Source organism: Gopherus evgoodei, chromosome 2 (assembly GCF_007399415.2).
Source record: "Gopherus evgoodei ecotype Sinaloan lineage chromosome 2, rGopEvg1_v1.p, whole genome shotgun sequence".
Lineage (NCBI taxonomy): Eukaryota > Metazoa > Chordata > Testudines > Testudinidae > Gopherus > Gopherus evgoodei.
In genome coordinates, this window is record NC_044323.1 from 114,530,775 (window position 1) to 114,551,369 (window position 20,595).

Below are 20,595 nucleotides of genomic sequence, written 5' to 3' on the forward strand. Positions count from 1 at the left end.
GCTCAGGAAGTCTGTGGTACTGTAGGGAATTGAACCCCAATCTATTGGCTAATCGCTGGAGTAATTTTCCTCTCTATAATGTTCAAAACATTTTTAAAGGAATAGAATAAAATATGCTGTGGGATTGGAGATAAAAATTCACTTAGGGCCAGACTTGGCTGGGTATCCTTTTCCTGATTTTGTCTCTCTCGTGTTGAACAGAATTCTCTTTCCTGGTCTCCTACTGTCAGTTTTTTCCTGTGGCTGCACCTATGCCAATGAATCTGGCCCAATGTGTTCTCTGATTTGTCAAAGAATATTCCAAGAAAAGTAGCTTCATAAGATTTGTATAGCTCTGACTTGAAACTCCAATATTTACCTAAATTCACGTATTGCCTGCTGACATCAATACAATGTGTGTTTTGATGGTACTGTACAAGGAGAAACTGCCAATATAAACTTCAAAGCTTTTCCTATTTTTAGATGTATTAACTCTGCAATTCTTCAGTAGCTTCCTGATCACACACAAGTCAAACTCTGCAGTGGCACAATGATAGCTCTCTCATTGCAACAGCATATTGAACTGTCTGCCACCAGCCTTTGCATCAAGAATTTCTTTACATTCCTACTCTCCCATAGAGCAATTAAAGAGCAGAATGTATACAGCATATTAAAAGATGTGATCATTTTAGACAAGATATCTTCTTTTCCTGAGAATGAGATTATATTGATTTCTCTGGTGAAGGAATTAAAATTGACTTGAGAGGGATTTCTTTCATATGCTTAGGGTTTTTTAAAAGCCACATGGCCCTCGTCAGAGTCGCTGTAACTGCTGAAAACAATTCTTGCTGAAGTTTTAAGAATACTGAAGATCCAAATTTACATTGAACTCTATCTTTCCAGCAGGAGAACTGGTTGAGCAGAAAAACATTTTGCTTTACGGAAGCTAGACTATAAAAGGCATACTTAACTGTAATAGTCTTCAGTGATGAATAGTATTGTGCTATTATTCATATTCAGAAATGCAGCTAGTGTCCTTGGTCTACATTTTGTGTGAGCTATGCTAATTTTTTTGTTTCAAAATACAGATGAACGCGATCAGCATTTTGTTTTCTAAACCTTCACTAGAGCTTTTTAATCTTTCTGAAAGCTGACAGTATTTCTCCAACAACTGTTCCTCATTTTTATGTAGCTACTTTGCATATCTATATAATAAATAAAAACTACAATATTTTCCCCCTTTTGACCCAAGCAGTTAGCCAATATTTGGGGTCTCGCAGGTTATTTCCATTAAGAAAAGAAATTGATGATAGTCATATATCTCTGATGTAATCCTGTTTATTTACAAAGAATGTACACAAAGTGCTCTTTCCCTAAACAAAGTAGGAATCAAACATCACACAGCTTTCTTTTATCACAGTTCCAAACCTCTTTCCAACCAGCACTCTACCCAAAGGCTCTGTCTCTTAGCTTTTTCTCAGGGCCACACTACAAGTGCTCTTTTGACTGGCTGTCAGGCTTCCTTGCTGCCTTTTCTGTGATCTTCTGGGGTGTTTCTGTTGCTGCTTTCACACATACATAGCTCCATCCAGCAGCACCCAGCCCCCTATATTTGCATTCAGACTCCAGGGAAAATCTCTCAGTACCTACTTCTGCCTTGCATGGGAGCCTGCGTTTTGAGCAGTGGCTCCTATTTTTTCACCTGTATATTCCATAAAGGAGCATAATTGCTCTTTACATTTATTCTGACCAAAAAAAGGCATCCATTATACCCATGAGCTTTACAAGGTTTCACCCAATCTCCAGCTTAACAATATTTATGTATTTGAAATATTAGGAAAGTAGAATATTAAGGGCAAAAAGCATCTCTCCTTTGAACTCTGAAAGGAGAGAATGATGACTGATTTTGAATTATTTTTAGCTCTGTAGCTAGCAGTGAATAAATACATTATTTAAACCTTTTACCAAAAACACAGTAATTTATTCTTCGTACCAGTCAACCAGCAACACCTTCTTACACCCACTAGCACAGTTAGTCACTTCTTTTGTAGATCTTTACAAACAAGCTAACCCAATATTCAAATATAATTGAGACAAACTTGTATGCTTCTCTACAGTCAGGAAAAATCTGCTGTTACCTTAACGCTAACAGGCAAAAATAACTTCTGGGCCTGACTCTGCTCCTTGGAGTTAGAGGCTAATCGTTCTTCTCAGAAGATATTTTGCTCTTTTAAGCTCTTATGAAATGGACAATAGCCATTGTCCTTTGTAGCGATAGTCTGTCTGTACATTCTGTTTGAGGGGTCTGTCTCTTTTGGAGCTTGACTCCTCTGTGACCTTTCTATGTGCCTCACTTGGTGTAAAGGCTGTTCCTTCAGAGCCAGCCATGAGCCAGGCAGGGAGTCTCTCTCTCTCTGTGAGAATTATACCCCAGTAAAAAACTTCCCTGTCTTTACCTCATCTTGGAGCCAGCGTGTGTCTGTTTTCCTGTTGACACAGTGTCCTTCTGCAGACTGAAATTCACCTCATCTAAAGGGCCAGCACTACGGCCTATGTACCACTTTTCAAAATTGAGTTTATTTGAGATTTTGTTGATGCGGTAGGCCTTGTGCTGGCTGCCTCAGGAATTTCAGGCCAGCAAAGCGAACACATTAGCTTTGTATGATAATGACATTGAGATCCTCCAAGGAGTAGCCTACTCTAGTGCTTTTCAAGCTATCTGATGTGGGGGACCAGCTATTTTTTTTCCCAATGTGCCAGGGACTGGTGCCATATTATTATCCTATTCGACGCTGTTATGAGGAAACTTGCTGCGGACCGGCTGCCGATGGCTCGCAGACCGGCACCGGTCTGCGGACCACCACTTTGAGAAGCACTGGCCTACACCTCTGACATGCAGGAGGGTTATTTTTATTCTGATCAAACTGCAGTCAGTGGGGAGGAATGTGTAAGAGGCCATGGATGAATATTAATTTTGGGCTCTTCTCCCATACAGAAGATCTGTTCTTGAGGTCAATATGAGGGAGTCACTTGCCTATCTCCTCTGCAGTATTTGTGGGGAAGCAAATGGGTAGTCACTGACCCCAGGAAGAAATCTGTCAATTATGAAAAGGCACTAAAGTGGCCTTCAGAAGCTGAGAATTTTTGGGAAACAATTGGCCACTGAGGGAGTCCTTCCCTCTCACCTCAACTTATTATTTTAAAAAATGTATAAAAAATACCCTGGGTGATTCATAGAAAATGACCACTATTCTGTTCTATAGAGGTTCTTCTACTGCCCTAATCACCATGAGGGCCTTCCAGGAGTGCATTAAGCGACATGATTAATGTCTGGCATATGTGATTTGTTCCCTCTTATCCTCTCCTAAGAAAGAGAATTGTGTGCAGTGGAATATTCTGGCAGGTTTTTGGTTTTTTTTTAATAAATACGTACATGTTGCTATATGCTTATATTAGAGAAGGCCAGATTGAAGTAGTATCCCTTGCCCTTAAAGCAGAAGATGATGAGGTTTTTGATGGTCCTTGGTTTCTGTGTGAGTTTGTTCCACAGTCATAGATCGACTCCCAAGAAAGCCCTGTCTCCTGCACAGAAAAGCTTTAGTCTGAGAAAGTTCCATTGTGCCTAAGGAGTGCAGCTGTTGACCCTGGTCCTCATCCCACAATTTTAAGTGTAGTCTTCTAGATATCTGGGCCAAGCCCATTGAACACCTTGAAGATAACCAATGCCATGCCTTCCTGTCCTCTTCCCTGTTCAAATGCAGTCCTGCAGGAGAATGGGCTTAACACTCAGGTTAACTACCATTTGCATCAGCACTACAAGAAAAGAGAAAAGATAATCATACAATTAGACCACAAGAAAAAGGTGACTTTTAAGAAATTGTCTTATGGCTTGTCATGGCAAAAAGACCTATAGAATAGGTGCCTTCTCTAGAACTAGGACCAACAACCTCCCAGGGCTTTTGCAATTTTCAAACTGTGGTCACTTTCTACTGAACAGGGCCTTTAATTGCTTACTTAATGCATAAATATGCTTTATGCCTTAATTGCCATGCATTTGCGGTTTTGTGTTGCAACCTTCATGCTGTTCATATCCAGTGAACTTGATTATCCTTGGTTTTTGGAGAACTATGCTTTTTAAAGCTCTGCCCATTCAACAGAAGCTTGCTCGAACTGTCTACTGATTTATCTGTTCAACTGAACATAGGCCATTAAAACAGAGTACTGAATATGCTTGTGCTTTAGACAAAGATTAGACTTCATTTTCAAAGTTTGAATAGTTTTTATTCTGGTGCATGTTGCTGCTGTATTTGCTGAGCTTGATCCAAAAGAATCAAAGCATGTGGTTAAAGCGAAGGGTGGCATGTGGTTCATGAACCCCATAATTAGTTCCTCTTCCTAGCTCTAAGCAGTAATTAAATCTGCCACTTCTGCTCTGCTGATTCATTTATTTAGCTATTTAATTGCTCAACTGAATACGTCTTTATCTCCGGAACTGCAACATTTTATTCAGACAAAGAAATAGCATAATCCATTTTTTCCCAAGATCAGGGAGGTGTGAAAGAAAAGAGCATTAATACTACATGATTTGGTGGTGGTGTCACTTTTCACTTATCAAATAAAACAGTGTTTTAGGGAAAACTTCAACTGATGCTTAAGGATAGCTTTCCATATATAGGTTTGTTTCCTCTCAGAGCTCATTATGTCAAACTTTGAATTCTAATACATGTATTCCAAGTTGCAGTCAGGATCATGAGTTAAACAGAGAAGCTCTCAGGGAATAATAGCAATAATTATATGTAAAACAGGAAACCCAACCGCTACTCTATTGGCAGCAGATTTTTATCAACATTTTTAAAATGTAGATGCACAGCACACTGAACAGTAACTTTCCTATATAAAGCTCCTTTTGGGGATATTTCTGATGAGTATATGATTTATGTCCATGTCTTTGTCAGATTCATCTACAGGTCCTGCAGTTGGGTCTATAAAGCACACTGTCTTCAGTACGTTCAAGCTTACTAAAGAGAGTACCTGTACCATGCTGGTGCACATTTCCATAGGTGCAGTTTTCCTCACTGTGTATTTTTAGCATCCTTTGAAGGACATAGAAAGATTTCTCCATCACTTTTATACACAGTTTGCAAAAATGGATGGGAGAAGCAGTTTGTAAAACAGTAAGGTCCAAACAAAACTGTTACTGACAGTTTGAGAAGGAACCTGCTTTGGAAGTTCGAAAAAAAATTAGTGACCTTTTTTAATTGTCATGTCTTTGTTCCGTCTGTCTATCTAAAGTTTTATACCATGTATGTCACTGTTGTCTCAGCCTATTTCACTCTGTTAGATTAATATTTATATTGGACTTCTTGCTATCCTCTAACCAAGTTAGTAGTGTTCAAAACTGTGCAGCGCTCTAGATAGATCATTGTTTTCCCATGTAAACTCATTATTTAAAATTGTTCAGCAGTTACCACTGAAGTAAAGGTTTTTACTTGTACAAAGCTTTTGTTCGGTTCTTAGTAACTCGACAAGAGTTTTGCCTGGATAAGGACTTTAGGACTTGGCCCAAAGATACTTACATAGCACTGTTTTTATTGTTATGCTTTTGCATGAGCCTTCATTAAACAAATAACAATGGTTTTCCGACCCTGCAAAAACTGGAAATCTGGCAAGCAGCTCTGTCCTTACAGGATTGTCTCATGATTTTCTCATAGAAATATAGGGCTGGAAGGGATCTCAAGATGTCAAGTCCAGCCCCCTGTACTGTGGCAGGGCCAACTAAACCTAGACAATACCTGACAGATGTTTGTCCAACTTGTTTTAAAAAGCTCCCAATGAAGGGGACTCCATGACCTCCCTTGGAAACCTATTCCAGAGTTTAACTACCCTTTGAGTTAGAAATGTTTTTCCTTATATCTAACCTAAATCTCCCTTGCTGAAGGTTAAGCCCATTACTTCTTGTCCTGCCTTCAGTGGACATGTAGAGCAATGGATCACCATTCTTTTTATAACAGCCCTTAACATATTGGAAGACTGTTATCGAGTCCCCCTCAGTCATCTTTTCTAGAAACCAAACATGACCAGTTTTTAACCTTTCCTCATGGGTCATTTTTGATGCTGTCCTCTGGACTCTTTGTCTACATCTTTCCTAAAGTGCGGTGCCTAGAATTGGACACGGTACTTCAACTGACACCTCATCAGCAACAAATAGAACAGTTACCTCCTGTGTCTTATTATATACAACACTACTGTTAATACACCCCAGAATCATATTAGCCTTTTTGGCAGCTGCATCACATCAACCAATTATACTCAGTTTCTGGTCCTCAGATCCTTTTCAGCAGTACTACTACCTAGACAATTATTCCTCATTTTGTAGTTATGCATTTGGTTTTTCCTTCCCAAGGGAATTACTTGTCTTTATTGAATTCAGACCAGTTCTCCAATTTGTCAAGGTCATTTTGAATTAAAACTGTCCTCCAAAGTACTTGCAGCCCTTCCCAGGTTGGTGTCATCTGCAAAGTTTACAAGCATAATCTCTGCTCCATTATCCAAGTCATTAGTGAAAATATTGAATAGTACTGGACCCAACACTGACCCTGCAGGAACCCACCAGATACACTCTCCCAATCTGACAGCAAACCATTGATAACTACTCTGAGTGCAGTCTTTCAACCAGTTGTGCACCCACTTTATAATAATTTAATCTAGACCACATTTTCCTAATTTGCTTATGAGAGTGTCATGCGGAACTCTGTCAAAGCCTTCCTAAAATCAAGGTATATCATGTCTACTGCTTTCTTCTATCCACTAGGTCAGTAACCCTATTAAAAAAGGAAATTAAGCTGGTTTGGCATGATTTGTTCTTGACAAATCCATGCTGATTATTCCTTATAACCCTATTATCCTCCAGGTGCTTACAAATTGATTGTTTAATAATTTGCTTCAGTATCTTTCCAGGTATTAAAAGATAAAGTACCTATTAAAGATAGGTACTATGTTTGCCCTTTCCCTGTCTTCTGGGACCTCTCCTATCCTCCAGGAGTTCTCAAAGATAATTGCTAATGGCTCTGAGATTGCTTCAGTTAGTTCCTTAAGTACCGTAGGATGAATTTAATCAGGGTCTGCCACTTTGAATGCATCTAATTTATCTAAATATTCTTTAATTTGTTCTTTCCCTATTTTGGCTTGCATTCCTTCCCCCAATTGTTAATATTAATTATGTTGAATATCTGGTCATCATTAACATTTGTTTAGTGAAGACTGAAGCAAAATAGGCATTAAGCATCTTAGCTTTCTTGATATCATTAGTTATTAACTCTCCTTCTCCTCTTAGTAGAGGACCGATGCTTTCTTTCACCTGTCTCTTTCTCCTAATGTATTTAAAGAACCTCTTCTTATTGACTTTTATGTCCCTTGCTAGGTGTAACTCACGGTTCCTTAGCCTTTCCAATTTTGTCCCTAGATACTTGTCCTGTTCTTTTGTACTCCTTATCAATTTGATCATGTTTCCACTTTTTGTAAGATTCCTTTTTGATTTTCAGGTAATTAAACAGCTCCTGATGGAGCCATATTGGCCTCTTACTATTCTTCCTATCTTTCCTTTGCATTTGGAATAGTTTGTAGTTGTGCCTTTTAATATTGTCTCTGTGAGGAACTGGCAACTCTCCTGAACTTCTTTATTCCTTAGATTTTCTTCCCAGAGGACCTTCCCTACCTGTCATAAACAGATAAGTAAGAGTTAATAGAACAGAAGTGCTTCATATCTCTTTGCCTGGAAAGGATTAACAAGAACTGTGAGCCTGGCTGTCACCTGACCAGAGGACCAATCAGAGGACAGGATACTTTCAAATCTTGAGGAAGGGAAGTTTCTGTGTGTGCTGTTAGAATTTGGTTGTTCTCTCTGGGTTCTGAGAGTGACCAGACGTGCAACCAGGTTTCTCTCCAATCTCCCTGATACAGGTTCTTATAGATTCAAAATAGTAAGTACTAGGTGATAAGGCGAGTTAGGCTTATGTTTGTTTTCTTTATTTGCAAATGTGTATTTGGTTGGAAGAAGTTCAAATGTGTATTTGACTGAAAAGAGTTCAAATTGGTATTTTGCTGAAAAGATTTTAATTTGTACTTGTATACTTAGGCTGGGAGGGTGTTCCCAGTGTCTATAGCTGAAAGACCCTGTACCTATTCCATTTTTTTTTAATTTACAAAGATAATTTTTACTGTTTTTTCTTTCTCTAATTAAAAGTTTTTCTTGTTTAAGAACCTAATTGTTTTTTTATTCTGGTGAGACCCCAGGGGACTGGGTCTGGATTCACCAGGGAATTGGTGGGGAGAAAGGAGGGAAGAGGGAGAGAGAGATTTCTCTCTGTGCCAGGATTACTTTCTCTCAGGGAGAGTCTGGGAGGGGGAAAAAGAGGGAGGGGGGAAGGTGAATTGTCCTCTCTGTTTTGTGATTCAAAGAGTTTGAATCACACAGTGATCTTCCAGGGTAACCCAGGGAGGAGAAGCCTGGGAGAGGCAACGGTGAGGGAAAGGGTTTACTTTCCTTGTGTTAAGATCCAGAGGGTCTGGGGTTTGGGGGTCCCCGGGCAAGGTTTTGGGGGGACCTGAGTGTACCAGGCACTGGAATTCCTGGTTGGTGGCAGCGCTACAGGTTCTAAGCTGGTAATTGAGCTTAGAGGAATTCATGCTGGTACCCCATCTTTTGGACGCTAAGGTTCAGACTGGGGAATTGTACCATGACACTACCAGTTCTCTGAGTTTGTCAAGTCTGCTTTTTTGAAGTACATTGTTCTTATTTTTTGCTCTCACTCCTTTCCTTTCCTTAGAATCGTGAAATCTATCATTTCATGGTCACTGTCACCCAAATTGCCTTTCACTCTCAGATTCGCTACGAATTCCTCCCCATTGATCAAAGGATTTTGTAAAAGATTTATCTAAATCTCAAGCTTTTTAGATGTATTTCTTGAACCAGACCTAAAAGTTCATCCATCACTATGCACATAGGCTCTGACTTCTATTTTTCCTGAAGGGTGTTCCACCCGTGTTCTACCCAAGGCCTTCCCACTCCCACTCTGCCTCTTCCCGCCCCTGATCTGCCCCTTCCCCCAGGCCTTGCTCTCACTCCATCCCCAGAGCTCCCACAGAAATGGCGCCTATGACTGTGCTCAGTGCACTACCCCAATTTCTTATGGCTTGTCTGCATGGTGGAGAAATGCACCAGACCCTTGCTGGTGCATACTAAGGGTTCCCTAATGAGTTTAACATAGATGTTTCAAATGATACTACGTTAAAGCACACCAGAAGGGTCTTCATGGACCAATTAATGTGCAACACACTTTAGAAATCATATCTCTGCAAAGTGCACTACTGCCGCCGTTTAGACAAGCCCTTTGAGTCTATTTAAAAAAAAAATAACCTAAGACATCCATCTTGGATGATAACCATAACAAGTAAACCATCTCAGACCCACATACTGAGCATTTTAATAAAAAGAAGCACTTTTCATAGTGGAAGTACATGCAACTATGTGCAATGTAGTACCGGGGAATAAAATGTTTTCCATTTGCTTCCAACAGAAATTTGGTGCACAATAGTTTATCACAGCAATGCAGGAATCTTTTCAAATAGTTTTTATCCCTGCTCTAGTATCATGCCAGGGCTTTATGTTAGTGTGTAAATTATAGAATTACGTACTGTGCACAGATGTATGAATACACTGACATGGTAGATGGAGAGAGAGAGAAATAGATCACCCACCTGATCACCCTTTAAACATTTTTCACATTTAGGAGTATCTGTGGTAGGAAATAGGGAATTGTTACTACACACGTCCCCTCAGATTAACCTAGCTATTGTCATCCTACCATCAACAGGCTGGAAATTGCTATCCTTCAGGCACTGCTGGGTTTACAAGTTGGAGAATGCAATTGAAACCACTCCCTTTTCCTCCCCTCCCCTCAGCACAGCAAGCATTGCCCAGCAACTTGTAGCAAGCAGCTGTCATCAGCCACAATGGGAACTGGATGTTTGCAAAGTAACGTACGTGCTTTAGGTCTGCTCACCGTACAGTGAGCCACTTTGCTAAATCTCTTTTTGTAATCTGTAATTTGGTTTTAAATCCAGTTATCCAGCAATATAGTTAAAAACCTAAGGCCAGAATCTGATCTTGGTGTAGCTCTAGTGTGGCAGTGAAGTCAGTAGAATTTAGAGTGACCAGACAGCAAGTGTGAAGAATCGGGACAGGGGATGGGGGTAATAGGAGCCTATATAAGAAAAAGACCCAAAAATCAGGACTGTCCCTATAAAACCAGGACATCTGGTCACTAGTGGAGTTACACTGGTGAAAGTGGGATGAGACTCAGGCCCTGAATCCTGGGAGCAAACATACAGCAGTATATGTAATTTATTAGCGCAGTAATAACTTTATGTAGGTGACTCTCTTATTAATATGCTCAAGATTTGGAAAACCTGTCATTTTTGACATGACAAGACCAACTGTAACTATAGAAGATGGGGCCACAGATGATGCGAGTTGTATAGTACCTACACAAGAAAACTAACGGAGGCATAGCAATCTGTAACTAGAAATGTATAACTTCCACAGCATGTAGATATGTCCTATGCTTTGGTGGGTTTTGTTTTTAATCTCTGTGCATTTATTTCTCTGTACTCCTGCTGTACACTGAGAGAGTCTTTACAATTTTATCACATTAGAGTGTGACATTCCTGGCCTTGACAGTGCTTTTGTTTGGATATTTATAGCAGCTTCTGGTCATTGTTGAGCAAAGGAGATTGCCCTGCCCTCTGGCCCTTTCTTAAACAGATTTTGGGCAGAAGCTCCTCTCATGTGGCACTAATTGAAATGATTGGTGGAGGGGTGTGGTGAGCTCACTGTGCCTGACTCTGGCTTATCTGCCAGGGGCTAAGCCAGGGGAGAGGAGAGGGAGGGGGGAAAAAAAAAAAAAAAAAAAAAGCAAAGCTTTGCCTCATTCCAGTAGGGCTCAGGGCTCCCGGCCATCTGTCCACCCTTGGAATCAGAAGACAAATAGAGGGACCACACTCACTATAACTGTGCAGAAGGAAATTGTTCGGAAAGTCTGGCTGAGCTTTGCATTTGAAGTGCGGGCTTTGAGAGCAGCTCAGCAGGTCAGTACTTCTCCAGTCAGATTTATTTGTTCAGATGATGTAGAGGGTTTTAGCTGAAAATCTTTAGTATTAGAAATGGTACGTTATTTTCAGGAGTTAGATTGCAATTGAAGGACACGTTTCTTTGAAGCCTGAAGACTGGAACTCAGCTTGCTCTATTTGCTGTCCCATATGCATTATGATTCTGATCAGAGTTTTGTTTATCTAGCTGACTATTACTGGTGACATCCGAATGGCTAGGGCAGCCTAACAATGGGCAAATCTTTAAAAGATTTAAACTAACAATTTGCTTTAAAAATGATTTCGTATGGAGATGTTTTTATATGTGTGGCTTATCATCTGGACAAGTGTGCTACATTAAAATATGTATTAGGGATTGTCATTGGAAATATGTGCACTTCATTTTGGTAAGTAACTCAGCCTGAGTCTGCAGCTTGAGGATTTAAATGCTTTAACATCATTTAGACACCCCCCCCCCCGCCAATAATAGTTTGCTGTAAGTTTTATGTGAAATGGGGAAAGGCGAGAGCAAGCTATTCACTATGAAAACCACAAGCTGTAGTGGTCCAATTAGAAAGGCTGAGGCTAAGAAGTTTTTGACATGCTGTAAACTGGCATTACAGTAAAAAATCAAGTGAATTGTAATATTTTTTCATGTAGGGAGGTTTCATCATTTGAAGTTACATGAACATGTTTAATATTTCATTCCAATGTCTTGGGTTTTTTTTTACCTTACTAATGAATGAACCTAAGTAAACAACTGTATTGTCTAATGCTGTACATTGCACAAGAGAGAGAAAGAAAAAGTACAACTTCTTACTTCATATTTCTTTTACTTAAGGAAAATTCAGTATTATTCAGAAAATTAACAAAAAAAATATAATAATGGTAATAAAATCATCTTAGGTGTCTTGATTTTTTTAAAGTCAAAATATTTTTAGGATGGAAAAACTGTACAGTTATGGCTAACTACATATAAATTCATATGACACATCTGTTATATAATTTCATATAACCATCTTGAGGATCTGAATTATTTTTAATACTTTATATTTAAACAGTCCTGTTCTGTTTAAATATATCCATATGATGACTGCTATGTTTATATTTCTGAAGATTATTTGCTCTATTTCCGAATTATCGTTTTTTACAATATGTATTAACTGAATATTTAATAGCCACATGCTCTAGTGTAAAATTACATTCAACAAAATCAAGTCGCAGCAGGAAATTATTTCAATCGCTGTGCATGCATGCTTTCAAATTTAAAAAAGAAATATGAATTGTGTTATTACAAAATTAGCCCATTGTCAGACCCAGCTATTTCGCTTCTTTCCTTCTTGATATGAAGTTTTTAGAAGTGAAACGATAGTGAAAAATGGAGTCAATTAACTGGTAATCCATTTGTCCATTGCTTTTCTCCATGCCTGGTGCAAAGTTCCAGCACCGTCACTGGATTATTCAAAATGGATTCTAAGAACTAGCCATACCAAAGGTAGGCAAGCTCTTAATAAAAGGTTTATGGATCGTTGTGATGGATACGTGCAGTGTATTTTTTAAAAATCTTTTAGGGATGCAGCTGTTGTATTAAAAAAAATCTAGTCAGAGAAAAACATGAAAACATGTTGAGGAGTAGTGACACATCTTTAGTAAAGGTACATGAAGAATATCGATAGCAGTTTTACAAGTTGGTATAGCTGGTGCACTATGAAAGAAGGTCCCCTGTATATCTATCATCCCAATCCACAAATATGTCATAAAATAAGTATTCAGGTGGATATATTTCTTGTCTGGACCAATACTGTTCCCTGTAATTACTGACCTCTTATTCATCACATTATGACCTTTTCCTAATGTTAAAATCAATAGCTAGTAGTTCCCTCAAGAACTGTATTTTAACACTCAGCATACTGTATGTGGTGATAATGCAATGACATATGAATGTATTAAATGTTTATTCTTAAGTGAATGAACATATTTTTTCTGTACTTTAAAGAAGCTAAAACCCCAACAAGTGCACCGCTAGTGATATTAGCAAGAAAAATAGTAGCATAAGAAAGCATCATTATTTTAAAACGGCCTCACAGTAGTCATGTTGGTAATATTCTTAGTGCATAATGTCTGTTTCATACCCTGAATGCTAGATATGATTTTCTTTCAGTTAGTTTATAATTTTTAATATAAGTGCATTATTGATTGCCCTAGGGCTAGATCCTTTTGAGTCAGTTCTTATGCCCACAAAGATTTGTCTGAAGAAGGATTTGAGTTATAAACTGAGTCAGGGCTTCAGGATGGGGCCCACGCTATTCAGAATTCCATTTACCATTAGGCCTTTGTGAGGGGATTTGTGTTTGACATTAATTAGAACTGATTTGGCTGATATTTTTAGTATGAAATTTCACAACACTGGCTTGGTAGTTGAATAATATACAGATAAAGTTTTGAACACTTTGTCAGTGTCCCCTGCAAATTATGAGGCATATTCTGTTACCTTGCATTTGGTGTAGTCATTCACACCCTTGAAAATTAGGTACAAAAAGTTACTATACTTGAATGGTAGTGATTTGTACCCAAGTTGCTCGCACTTGTATAAATGACTTCACATGGCGCAGCGCAGGAGTGAATCAGGCCCTCCATCTTTCCTAAGGACCAGACTCTTATGGCAGGGAAAGACGGCAGCAAGCTTCCTCCATGCTGCACATATCATGGCAGAGAAGATAGTGTCTATAGTGTGGGAGGCTTCCAAAGCTACCAGGGAACATGTCTGGGGCCAAGTGGCTGTGGGAGCATGGAACACTTGCTTGGAGAAGAAGGTCTTCAGAAGCTGGGAGGAAGGGCAGGGATATTAGGCCTGAGTACACACTGGTGAGAAGTTGTAGGAGGAAAGTTGAGTGCTAGTCTGAGTGAGGGGTAATGACAGGTTTTGACAGCTACGGGTGGTCAGGATGAAGAGCTGTTGAGTGCTATTGTGGGAGGTTTCTGTAGCTGGGAGGGAAGTCAGTTATGGGTTCTTTTTGGACTATTATTGCATAAAAGATCCAAAGCTGGGAAGTGAGCATCAGGATGCTAGTCATCAAGAGCAGATGGAGGGATTGGCAGCCGAGGGGGAGGCAGATCAGATGTAACAATTACAAGGTGGGTGCAAGGGGAGGGTTCTGCAACTAGGAGGCGTGAGATTCTGAATAACCTTCAGAGGTCTCTATTACGTATATGAAAACAGCAAAGCAAATGATTATAAACATCAAAAAATAGCAACTGCACTAATTACAAACCACAGTGATGTCTAAAAATAAACTAAAATAACAGTTTTTAGCGCTGCAGATTCACTGTGAGTTCTTATCAAAATAAAGTATTTCAGTAATTATATTTTGCTGTAAATTCTAATAACTCTTTCTGGCAGGAACTTGTAGAATGTACAGAAATATAGTTGCACACAATTTTTAAGACAATGTTGTTTTTTAAATCTAAATCTATCATATTAATAACTGCATTTTGCCACTTCCGTTTGCTAAGCAACGGTTGCACTTTGTTGCTTATGAAGCACCAAAGGAAAGAATGAATCCACGCAAGAAGCAAGAACTAATGTAAAGTTCATGAACAGTAGCAGAAAGATTGAATGGGTTTTGTAAATTTTGTTCCTTAAATATTTTAATGTAACTGGAATATTTTTCTGTGCTGGCTGCCGTCAGTAATAGAAGTATCAACAGGAGAAAAATGGGTCACTTGGGTTTTAGCATTAAGCAGCAAATCCAGGGTCAATAGGATTTAGTTGAGATGTTAAGGTTTATTCAGTACATTTAGTTAATGAATGCAGGGAGGAGGGTAGAAAAAAAGTTTGTGGCAGGATTGGTGGAGGGGACAGAATGGCCTCCTGCCAAGTGGTACATCCTGCTGTAATTCTTCTTGATTGATAGATATTCCATAGGACAAAAAGGGAGCTGAGTGATGGGGATTTTAATTAAAAAATACCAGCACTAAAGCCAGCCTTTTTTGGATTAAAATTCAGCAGAAATACTTTGTAACAGACCTCCATCTAGTATGAGGGCTTCTTTTGTTTTGTGTTTTGTTTTATTTATTAATGTTAACCTTTAACTGAGGGCAGTGGCGCTGGTAGAATTTTTATAGTTTGGGGTGGGGGAGGCTCTGAAAGCTATTGAGCAAAATTGTAAACCTTGTATAGGATGGCAACCGCTTCCAGCCAGGGGTACTGTCACACCCCTAGTTCCAGAACCCCTGTCTGAAGGGAAAAAACTATAATGTGTTTAAGTACCTAGACACTGCCTATAAGACATGAAAATATTCAGACTTCACATATGAAACCCCGTCAATAAGAAATGTTTGGTTTCAGCCACAGTAAATCATGTTTGGGTCAATTAATTCCATGTTAATATAATGCAAATTTCCTGGCAAACAAAGTCATAATCTCTTCAATATGAATGGCCTGAATTGTATTAACCTGGACACTGAAACCTCTATGTTCTGTCAAACATTTCCATACATATTCTTAGGCATTTTGATTTGGGTTCAACTTCGCCAAATCCTCCTAATAGAGTGGCCAGTTTTATAAATCAGTGCAAAAAGTACATTGGGACCTGTTTTTAAAGATATAAAGCTTTTATTTAAATTTAAAAGAAAATTTTGTGGAATAATTTTGTTCCTAATGGGCCCATTTATATATTTTTTTCACTCTGTCCCTATTCGGGCAAAACTCCAACTGAAATCAGACTTTTTCCCAAGGCTGGAGAGGGCTTTTAGATTCTGCTGAACTTTCCTTCTACATCAACTCCCTCAGAGGTTTGGACCAGACTTCTCAGCCAGCCCTCAGAGTTTTATCTGACTAAAGACCCAATAAAACCAGCAAAACTTGGTGCACTGACTTCAATAGACATGCCCCTGAGGAAGTAGTAGGCAAGGACCATAGGATTTGACCATACCACAAGTTATTGGCAGGCTTCAGAGTAGAGACGCTGAATACCTGCTTGTTTTGAGAAGATCTTCTCTGCTTAGGTAGTCTAGTGGTAGTTCACTCCTAGATCCGGTCATGTATGCAGGCCTTTGAGAATGTTCTTGCAGCATCACTCAATAAAATTTGCATTTGAGCTAGTTGAAAAATTATGAAAAAAATGTGGTTTATCAGCCCAAAAATGTTTCAAAAATTTGAAACTTTGAGTTGGCATGAGCTTAAAAAACGGCATGCTTTACTGATACTCAAATGAAGACTTGGATTTTTTTTTTAAAATTGCTCTTCTATGTCATAACTACATTGGCTCCCCAATACAGCACAGCAAATCCCAAATACATCTGAACCCCCACTTGCTTCACACATGCATACAGGATAGGGAGAGTACTCCCTAAAGGTTTTATCAACCTGAAATGGAAAGAGTCATAGATCTGTTTGTTGGCAGCAAAGGGGACTGCCATTAATGCTAAATTGAGGATTTTGCTGAGTGATGCAGTGTGGTAGAGACTGCAAGGAGCCATCCGCAGACAGCACAGCCCATATAAGGGCCCAACAGAATTTGCATCCCCTTCAGCCAAGAGAGAACAGGTATTGTGCCCCCTGATGGCACCCAGCAATCTACAGGGAGCAGAGACATCACATGAAGGGCAAAAGCTGCATTACCCAAAGGCAGGGTGCCCTCTGGTGCTCCCCTTGGGGCAGTGTGTCTCCATACCACTCCTTTAGCCTTTGTACAATTTGCACAATCCAGCCCTGAAAAAGCCGTTTTTACCAACATATTCAGGGCCCAGTCCTGCCACCCTTACTCCCATTTACAGGCCAGCACCAGATCTATCCACCATTGAAACCCTATTAGGAGGACAGAGTCAGGCCTTCAATAAACACAAAACTTTTTGTGGCTGTCATTCAGATTGCAAAAACTTTGTACACATCTAGGATCTCATTAGAATGGCTGTGGGTGGATGTCAACATTTAGCCAGGAAGTTATAATGGAAGTTTTGATTACTCTGGAACACTGAACATGGATATAGAACAGCAATAAAGCGTAATAAAGAACTATGATATTTAAAATAGACACAACCCTTTTTAAACTCACAGCCCCTCTGATCAATAATTGTCATGCTGAGTAGAGCTCAGCACCGCAAGCCAGCCACCCCAGCTCCAGTAAGATCTGACTATATTTATTTAAGCTGATTAAGGAGGCTAATTGTTTTTATTTGTATTTGTTTGTAGTTTTCCTCAATGTGAAATTAAAATAAACTAGATTAAGAAATACATGCTTTACTCCTTGTCCCTGAGGTAACAGACCCTCTAACCTCCAACTCTGCTGGCTGTGGGTTTGGGATTTTGATTGGTAGAGGTAAGGGCAAATGTGAAATTGAGATCCAGATTTTGATTCTGAATTTCCACAACTTTAGAGGTGTTTAGATCTCTGGTTTTGGTTCAGGCCTATCTCTGTTCCTAAGAGTAGTTGTATCAGTTAGGCACTTACATTTCTGATAAAAGAGCAGGGTTTCAATGAATTCCAAAGATTGTTGCGGGTGTGTTGTCCTGACAGTATTTACTTTTGATAAATATGGATCCACTGTAGATAATGGAGAGGCTGCCTATGTCAATATAAATTTATGGGCAGCACATATTGTATACTTGTGAACTGTTTAAAAATTAAAAAAAAAAAATCTAAGAAACTGTTCTCATACAGCAGTCCAATGCCCCCATCAGTGTTTGCAACACCAGATAAGTTGGATGACTCCAAATTTGACCATGTATTTTAAAATCATGAGGTAGATGACTCAGTTTTTTGTGGCATGTATTTTAGTGAAGTGAAAATCCTGTCCCTCACCTGCTTTTCAGAATAAGCATGCCATCTAAAACTGCTAAGACACTGTTCACCAGTGGTATGTCAGAGCCAAACAGTAGGTATACAACATGCCATTCACTTCACTCATGTATGCCACATCCCACAAAATGCTCCATTACCACTCCCCCATATTACATTTTGACTTCATAAATTCCACTCATTGTCTTTACTTGCAAATAGCATTTTTGAAAATGTGCAGAAAACAATACTCTTTTCTCAGAATTTTAAACTTTAACTACAAATTAATTTTCTACTTATGTTCACCTTAGGCTGAATTGTGAGGTTCTTACTCAGTTTATTACGACTCGGTCTTTCCTCAGGCTGAATCCCATGAAATTCTGTGGAATTTGTCAGAGTAAAGACTAAGTAAGGGATTCTGAGATCTGTCATATTCTGAGGTGGTTGTCATCCTCTGATATTTCAAAGTGATAGTCAAAGAAAAATTATTCTATTTCCTTTAAATAGCATATCCGATATTACCATATACATATACATTATCACACATACATGTATTCCAACCTACCTGTAACCCTTTCAGTGGCTTAGGGCCCAAAGGCCTTAAAGTAGTTTCAGAAATCCGCCTGATGCATTGAAATGCTAGATTTTGCATTTTGTTCTCTGATTTAGCTGTAAGTGATGTATAAAGAATGATATAGAGCCAGATAAATCAGTGTTGACTACATATCTATGGAAGCTCAAGAGCACAAATTAAGCTGTTGGCATGCCATGTGCTAAAATATGTGGCTCTACATTCTCCTATTTCCTACTGTGTCTTCACTACTAATTAGTGTTTTGTGTACATAATTCCATGTTCTTTGAAGAAAAACACACTTTTCTGAGACTGCCAGTGCCTACATAGAAGAACTGTGTATATGGGAATCTATGCCTGTTGGAGGAATTTTTGAGGGCCTGAGGAATCGCATCTAAAAGGACCAAATTGCAGTGTGGATCTGTTGGTAGCAAATGGTCAATAGGCTGTTAAAAGCAATTTTGTCTGGTTTCAGGTTAAGCCCTTGTATTTAATTTAACATTGATATGAATCATGTGCCTACCCTTATGGAAGAGTCATATAGAATTTAATAGAAAATAATTTCTTTGGTTATTTTGAATCATTCTATATTTAAACAATATAGATAGAGCCCTACCAAATTCACAGCCATGAAAAATGCATCTCCCACTGTGAAAAATGGTCTCCCACTGTGAAAAATGGACTTTTATGTGCTTTAACCCTATACTACGCAGATTTCATGGGGGAGACCAGCGTTTCTGAAGTTGGGGGTCCTGACCCAAAAGGGAGTTGCGGGGGGGGTCACAAGGTTATTTTAGGGGGGGTGCAGTATTGCCACTCTTACTTCTGTGCTGCCTTCCGAGCTGAGCAGCCAGAGAGAGGTGGCTGGCAACTGGAGAGCTGTGGCTTTTGTCCGGGCACCCAGCTCTGAAAGCTGTTCCCCGCCAATAGCAGCGCAGAAGTAAGGGTGACAATACCATACCATGTCATCCTTACTTCTGTGTTGCTGCTGGCAGAGGCTCTGCCTTCAGAGCTGGGCTCCCGGCCTGCAGCTGCTGCTCGCCAGCTGCCCAGCTCTGAAGGCAGCACCACAGCCAGCAGCAGAAGTAAGAGTAGCAGTACTGCAATACCCCCCACCCCCACCCACACACACACACACAACTCCTTTTGGGGTCAGGACCCCTACAGTTACAACTCCAAGAAATTTCAGATTTAAATAGCTGAAATCATGAAATTTATTATTTGTAAAATCCTATGACCGTGAAATTAACCAAAATGGACGTGAATTTGGTAGGGCTGTATATATAGAACTATGCATCAGCTGTAGTAAGGTGCAAAAAAACATATGAAAGGATATTAAATTCTGTAGATTTTTTTAGAATAATTTCTGTAGAATTTAGATGAATTTATGTGAAACTTGTATTGGTTCAATCCCTATTAAAGTCTTCATGACTTTTCCCTAAAGATAAATCCACACTTACTGCGTTGAAGGCACACAAATTCACTACACACTCACTTCACTGAAAGTGCATTGCACTGAAAATCTGCTTGGTGGAAAGCCATAGTTTCTAGATCAGATTTACCTATGCATTCTGAGAGAAAAGCAGCAGTTAACTCAGTATAATTGGTACTCCTGGGGAAATTCTGTGCTGCTGCACATGCACAGAATTCATGTCTCCTGCAGATTTTTTTTTTCTCTGCAGAAAATACATTCTGCCAGAGAGCTGCTGCAGTTATGCCTTTTGCCCACCAGGGGCTCTGTGGTGCCAGAACAGAGGGAAGCCACTCACCAAGGAATAGGGAGAGAGTAGAGTCTGCATTCCTCACAGTGCCCTGCCTGCAGAGCCAGGTAAGGATTCACATATGGGTAGGAAAGACAGAGTGGGGCACATGGGGTTGCTGGGGGGAGGTGTCACAAACTGGGATTCAGACAGGCTAGTGGAGGGACTGATGGGGACATGGGTTGAATGGGAGTGGGGGTGCAGGGCAACGTGGGGATGGAGGTTGGGGAACATTTTGTTCAACCCAAATGAAATTTGTTTTGACTTTTCAGTTTGTCAAAAATTTCAAAATAATTGAATGACATTGAATTATTTTATTTATTTTATTTTATTAAATTGCCTGTGAACTGAAAAATGAGCT

At 39.4% G+C, this 20,595-nt stretch overlaps 1 protein-coding gene across 12 annotated transcripts in view; it reads left to right on the top strand.

Annotated features, from left to right (window-relative positions):
- LOC115646061 (poly(rC)-binding protein 3-like) overlaps nt 1-20,595 on the top strand; it is a 519,652-nt gene that overhangs the window by 284,829 nt on the left and 214,228 nt on the right. The window contains exon 1 of one of the 12 annotated variants that reach the window (XM_030551509.1): nt 10,959-11,124. The exons of 10 other annotated variants lie outside the window; for them this stretch is intronic. The gene's annotated coding sequence lies outside the window, so the exon portion shown is untranslated. Of the gene's footprint in view, nt 1-10,958; nt 11,125-12,571; nt 12,620-20,595 lie in introns of those variants that run through there. One more of the 12 variants, XM_030551514.1, reaches the window with a different exon arrangement.